A 6,650-nucleotide genomic window follows, 5' to 3' on the forward strand; every position below is an offset into this window, starting at 1 on the left:
TTACTAAACAATACCCAAATTGCTAAAACAGGAAGTTTGGATTCATTCCTTAAAGACAAAAAGCTGAAAACTAGGAAATCTTCATGTAAAGATAAAGAGGTGGTCCTGTTCACCTGGAACATTCTATGAATGTCTGATCTGTCTCAGATAGATCCAAAGGTGATGGAGAACAGTGTGGAACACTGAGCCAACCTATCATGAAGGGCTTTTTATGGCAGCTGGATAAAGAAGGTGTCTAACTTGGGTCAGAAGTCAGAAAAGAATTCCTAGAAGAGGTGGCTGCTGAGGTGAGGCTTGAAGATTAAATTAAACACAGAGAAGGAAGGGCATTCTAATCAGAGAGCTGCCTGGGTGCAGGCACAGAGGGGAGAAAATGGGTACTATTTGGAAATGCAAGGAGTTGGACTTTAGGGTAGGAGACTTGGAATTAGAAGAGAAGTCTAAAAATGCTGCTCAGGCCATACAGGGTTTTATATTTCTTGCTACCAAGCATCTTTCTTTTCCCAGAGGAATGGGGAGCAAATGAAGGATTTCATGAACTATAGTAACATGATGGCTCAGACAACAGTGTGGGAAGAGCATTGGAGGGTCTTAAACAGGAAGAAGGATTATGGCTACTGCAGTAATCTATGTAAAATGTAAGCAGCTTTAGAGAGGAGAATATGAAAGTCAGTGATTTTAAGGTTATTATGACTTAGTGTTTTATTAGAAATGGGAATGAGGAGAGCAGGAAGGCTGAAGAGAACATCAAGGATAATTACCAAATTTCTGTCTTAAGCAATAGGGGAGGTAGTGATATTCACAAAAATGGACAATGCAGAAAATAGAGGAAATTGAAGGGGAAACATAATGGATCAAGTTTAAAATATGTTGTGGCTGAGTTGTGTAAGGAACATCAAGTGCCTGAAAAGTAAGCAGTTGGTTACATAGATTCAGATCTTAGGAAAGATATTTCAGATCCATATGTCATCCTAAAGGTGATGATTGAATTAATAGGAATAGATGTGGGATTCATGAAATACTTCAGTTTAAGGGAAGACAGAGGAATAAAGATGAAAGACCTTCAGAGTTGTTGAGAAGTTGCATTCAGAGATGTAGGAAGAAAACCAAGAGATAACAATTCATGGAAGCTAGAGAATGTTTCAAGAAACAGAGCCAGTGGCCAACAATGTAAAATGCTGCCAAGATATGCCAGAGACCCAGGTTTGATTCCTGGTGCCTGCTCATGCAAAAAAAAAAAAAAAAAAAAAAAAAAAATGCTACCTGCTCAAAAAAAAACATGCCACCAAGATATCAGGTGAGATAAGGACTCAAACAATGGCCATTGCATTAGTCATAGGCAGGTTTTAGTGACCTTGAACTGTTTCTGTGGAGTGATAGGAGCTGAAGGCAGGCAATGGGTTAGGGAGTAAATGGAAGTTGAAAGTGTGAGCTAAACGAATGTAGGGGATTTTTTAGAGACTTGACTTTGAAATGAAAGTGTGAGAAGGGGCCAAAATTAAAATGAGACACAAAGCGGAGGAAGTTTTGTGTTGTGTGTGTGTGTGTCTGTCTGTTTAGTATTATTTGTTAGGTTTTTTTTGAATAGTTGTAAGAGTCCTAACCATATGCCGTGAGAAAAAAGCTGGCAAGAAGCTAACCAAACAGAAGTAGGATAAAGAATGGAGGGAACTCTTAAGGAGGCATGTGGGGAGAGAAGAGTTAGTGTTAGATAAGAAGGAAACCTCCTTAAATTCCTTAGAGGGGTGCAACAATAGATTGAGGCAGGCAAGAAAAAATAAGAGGAAAGTGAAGAGAAGATAATTGAAATCATTCAGTCTGAGGAGCAGAAAGAAGAAAGAATAAAGAAAACTGAACAGAGCCTGAGGAACCTGTGGGATACCATCAGCATGCCAACATATGCATTGTGGGAGTTTCAGAAGGAGAAGAGAGAAGGGGGCAGAGAGAATATTCAAAGAAATAATGGCTGAAAACTTCCCAAATTTAATCAAAGACATGAATATACACATCCAAGATAATCAATGAACTCCAAACAGGATAAATTGAAATAGACCCATGCTGCAGCATATTATAACGAAACTGCTAAATGCCAGAAATAGAGAGAACTGTAAAAGCTAGAAGAGAGAAGTAATATTTCATGTACAAGCATGCCTCAGTAAGATTAAACACCAATTTTTCATTGGAAACCATGGAGGCAAAAAAGGCAGTGGGATGATATATTTAAAGGGCTGACAGTAAAAAATTGCCAGCCAAGAATTCTATAGTTAGCAAAACTATCTTTCAAAAATGAGGGAGACTGTACACATCAACACTCTGTCTCTATGAGCTTGTATATTTTCCTTGTAGTCACTATGGGGCTTATATTTTAACATACTAAATCTATAATAATCTTATTTGCTTTGATACCAACTTAACTTCCATAGTATACACAAACTCATACTCCTCTGCCCACCTTACATAGTTCCTGTTACAAATGACATATTTATTATTTGATGAGTCCAAAACTACTCATTTATCATAACATTTTATGAATTTGTCCTTTAGATCCTATAAAAACTGGTAAGTGAAGTCACAAACCAAAAATACAATAGCATTGGCATTTATATTTACCTATGTTGTCACCTTCCCTGGAGATCTTTATTTCTTCATTTGGCTTTTATCTCTTATCTATTGTCTTTTCCTTTCAACTTGCTGAACTCCCTTTACCATCTCCTGTAGGACTGGTCTAGAGGTGAAAATCCCTTCAGCTTTTCCCATCTGGAAATGTCTTAATCTCTCCCTCATTTTTTTTTTTAAATCTACAAATGTCCTATTAAAAATTATGATTTGCTTCCTGGTGCCCACCCATGTGGAAAAAAAAAGGACCGTTTCATGAATTTGTGTGTCATCCTTGCACAGGGGCCATGCTAATCTTCTCTGTATTGTTTCAATTTTAGTACATGTGCTGCTGAAGTATGTAAGGAGGGGGTGTAGGGGTATACTGATGTTTTCTGTATGGGGTTTGTATTATTTTGTAACTACCCTGTAGTGTGAAAGTATTTCCAAATAAAAAAATTAGGAAAAAAAGAGAAAGAGATACTTAACAGACATCATAACCAATCACAATATATGTACCTCATTTGGATCCTGATTCAAACAAATTTTAAAAAAACGAAAAAGTTAAAAGACAATCAAGGATGTGAAAATCCCTGAATGTCAAATGGTATTAGGGAATTACTGTTAACTTTTTTGCTGACATAATGATATTGTGGTTAAATGTTTAAGTGTCCTTATCTTTTAGAGTTCATACAGTACTTCCAGATAAGGTAATATGATTTCAAGGATTTGTTTTAAAGTCATCTGTGGGTGAGAGAGGGGCCATAGATGAAACAAGATTGAGGAAAACTAGACAATTATTGCAGTGATAGACATATGGAGATTTATGATACAGTTGTTTTTACTGTTCTATCAGTTTGAAATTTTTTTTAATTAAAAAATTTATTTTTTAAAAACTGGAAGAAAAAAATGAAACAATCTTGCAGAATGAAAAAAGAAATATCTAAAGATTTATAGACTGATTACAATAGCCTTATAAGCCTGGCTAAAGTTGAAGACAATAAATTTGTTAGAATAAAGTTGAGTGATTTTGTTCTGCTAGCACCCAGAAGCTTAGATGCAAAAGAGGAGAAGGTATCCAGTTTTATTGGTACAGGGTAAGGATCTTAAAGGATATGATGGCCGAAGTTACAAGGGATGTGATGTTATTGAATAGAGAGTACCTGAAGCATTAAGCCATCATCCGGTCTAGTCTGGAAAGGAAAGAAGTAAAAACAGGGAAGTGACTGATAGACGGGGAGAACAAAGAACAGGAAGCCTCAAAGAAAGCAGGTGGCTGGAAAATGGGGGTGAGAAAGCTGGAAGGATAAGAAGCTGTAGTTAGCAAGCCAATCTCTGGAGTTTAAGATTTCAGTGCTGGGTGATGACAAGGTCAAGTGTAATTTGTAAATGCCAATGAAGTGCCTATGTAAACGGATGGCTGAAGCGGAATGGAGATGAGACTCAACAGAATTAAGAATTCTAATAAGAAAAATTTAAGATAAAAATAAAGAATTAAGAAAGTTTTGAAATTGTAAGGGTTAGCTGCTACATGGGTCCTAAAGGAATCTTGAAGTCTCCCATAATGACATAGTTACGCTATAATTCCTATAAAGACAAAGCTTATAATTGTTTGTTTGTTTGTTTTTACTTAATATCTACCCAGCACCTTGTGCAGTACTTGCTGCAGAGGAGGTGCCTCCAAAATGGTTGTGAAAATGCATAAATGGAAGGACTCTGTCCCTAATTGCTTCATTATAAGCTTTGGAATTTCCATTCACCACTGGGAGAGTTGGGAGAGGGAGGAGGGAATGGAGAGAACAGATGAATGAATAAGCACCAAAGCAGGATTCAAAGAGCAAAAGAAATATTAGAAGGAAAAATAAAAGAGAGAGAAATATTAAAAGGAGTTTACCTTATTAGTCATTTGTGTGTGAACTGATAGATGAGCTGTGACTGAGTTAATAACTGTCTTTGAAGACAGGAAGGTGCTTTCAAGGGAGGGAAAAACAATAGAACATTGCTTGTCTAGTGCCCTGGACAGGTGTGTTTTGGTAGGACGGGGCCAGTCCCCTGTGGCTCCTCTGGATCACAGCAGCCAGAGGTCAACTCCAGTTCAGAAGCCAACAGGCAGGGCAAAGAATCCTGGCCTCCAGGAACCCCTGAACTCTGCAGGGGAATCCAATAAACTCCTCACCCTGCAACCAGACTATCTGGCCTGTCCTCTCAAGGGCAATTTAGAATTTTTGAGAATAAAGTAGGTTCTTATAATTGAGAACATATACCACCACCATTCATTCAGTCATTTTTTCATTTATTTGACAAGTCCTGGTTATCCAGAAAATAAAAAGAGGGAAAATAATTTAAATTGAAAGAAATGCTTTAGAAAGGGCACTTAAAAAGAACTTTAAACCCATAAAAGAATTGGACACTAAATCAGGTTTCAAGGAAAATTCCTATTATTATCTCAAACTCTGGTTGGGATTCTTACTGGCCAGACACTGGGCCATGCGCTTTGCGTTAATTCTCATGTTATCATCACAGCAGCCCTGTGATCCAGGTATGATTGTCATTCCCATCTACAGGTGAGGAAAGAGGCTTGAGTTTAAATGACTTCTCCAAGGTTACACAGCCAGTAAGAAACAGAGCCAGGTCCAGCCGACACTGCAGCTCAGGCTCCTGACCTCCTGACCTCCTGACCTCCTGACCCTAAACTGCTTTATTAAACCCTATGAAGGTCACAGTAGGGAATAAGTGTAGCTCCCAGGACAGATGCACAAGGCATGATGCAAAGGGTGGAGGGTCTGAACTTTTGAAGAGGTAGGAATATAAAGTACAGTAGTTTGTATAACCTCTCTCTGGTCTGTGCTCTGACATTCATGCAATTCCTCTTTCCAGCAGAGAAAGGAAAGGCTGTGTGGGGCAGCTGTGTAAGGGACAGGTTGTGGGCAGAGATAATCATCCCAGGGATTGCTTAGGCCACTGCCTACCAAAGAGCAGGAATGAAAAATGAGGAACTCCAGTCCCGAAGCCCTTGAGACTTTATTTCCTTGTGAATGGAAGGGACTAGTATGTAAATAAGGGCTTTGCATTAGCCAGACATTCTTTTGAGTCCAGTTTATCTGTGGGGTGAGTCATTTCCTTTATAAAGCAAGAATTAAAAGAGATAGAGGCTCATAATCATTGCCCAGCACATACCTTCTTCAGAGATCTTTTCATTCAAATAGCAAGAAGGCAAAGGACTCCTCCTTTGACAAAACAGTAATATCATTTTGCAATACTATACACTCTGGCAAGTTAATATCCTCATTCAGTAGAGAGGAATGAACAAGGGAGATAAACCCACAGATGAGATGGTAGAAGGGAGGCCACAGGTCCAGCTGGGTTAAGCTAACAAAGCAACCTGAATAACAAGAAGTCTTTGAATGACTCAGGTAAGGTTTCTCTCCTCCAAACAAGTTTAACCTCACGTTATCTGTAGCAGAAAAGATACTCATAAACCTTAGGAAGAAGTCTCAAAGCGGCTTATGGACAGAAAATGGAAAAGGAAGCAAGCCATGGGTTTATCCACAGATGAGCACAGGGACTTGAGCTTTTGAACTGAAGGACAAATAAAGTAATATCTGGGGGTGATCCAAAAACAGAGCAAGAAAATGACTGGCCTCTTCTCCCAATGCCTACTGTGGGTCTAGTCCAGCCCCTGAAACAGATTTATTAGTGATGTTCCTTTTTCTGGAGTTAAAGATCCCTGAAGGAGAATTTGGACATATCAGGGATGATTCATTTTTCAGCAGTTCAAGATTGGATCCAGAGAGTGAAGTGGGGAGGAAGAAGGCAAGTAGAAACTGAAGAACATTTCCATTGCCTAGGGGACTACTGAGGCCTAATTCACCTGCAAATATGTCCATTAAAGCCTCAGACCCAACCACCCCTCCAATGTCCACATTCACTAATGTGCAAAGCTAACTGGAGACAACCAAGACCAAAGTTTAAAGGCCTTGGGATGCCCTGCATAATACAACAAAATATTATTAAGCATTTGCTACATGCTAGGTAAGCACTGTGCTAGGAGCCAA

At 38.7% G+C, this 6,650-nt stretch overlaps 1 non-coding gene across 1 annotated transcript; it reads right to left on the bottom strand.

Moving 5' to 3' along the window:
* Positions 1–2,853: 2,853 nt before the first annotated feature.
* Positions 2,854–2,956, bottom strand: LOC143642944 (U6 spliceosomal RNA). Its single transcript, XR_013156002.1, has one exon. It is a non-coding gene; the product is annotated as a U6 spliceosomal RNA (small nuclear RNA).
* Positions 2,957–6,650: the final 3,694 nt, after the last annotated feature.

Source organism: Tamandua tetradactyla, chromosome 7 (genome assembly GCF_023851605.1).
Source record: "Tamandua tetradactyla isolate mTamTet1 chromosome 7, mTamTet1.pri, whole genome shotgun sequence".
Classification (NCBI taxonomy): domain Eukaryota; kingdom Metazoa; phylum Chordata; class Mammalia; order Pilosa; family Myrmecophagidae; genus Tamandua; species Tamandua tetradactyla.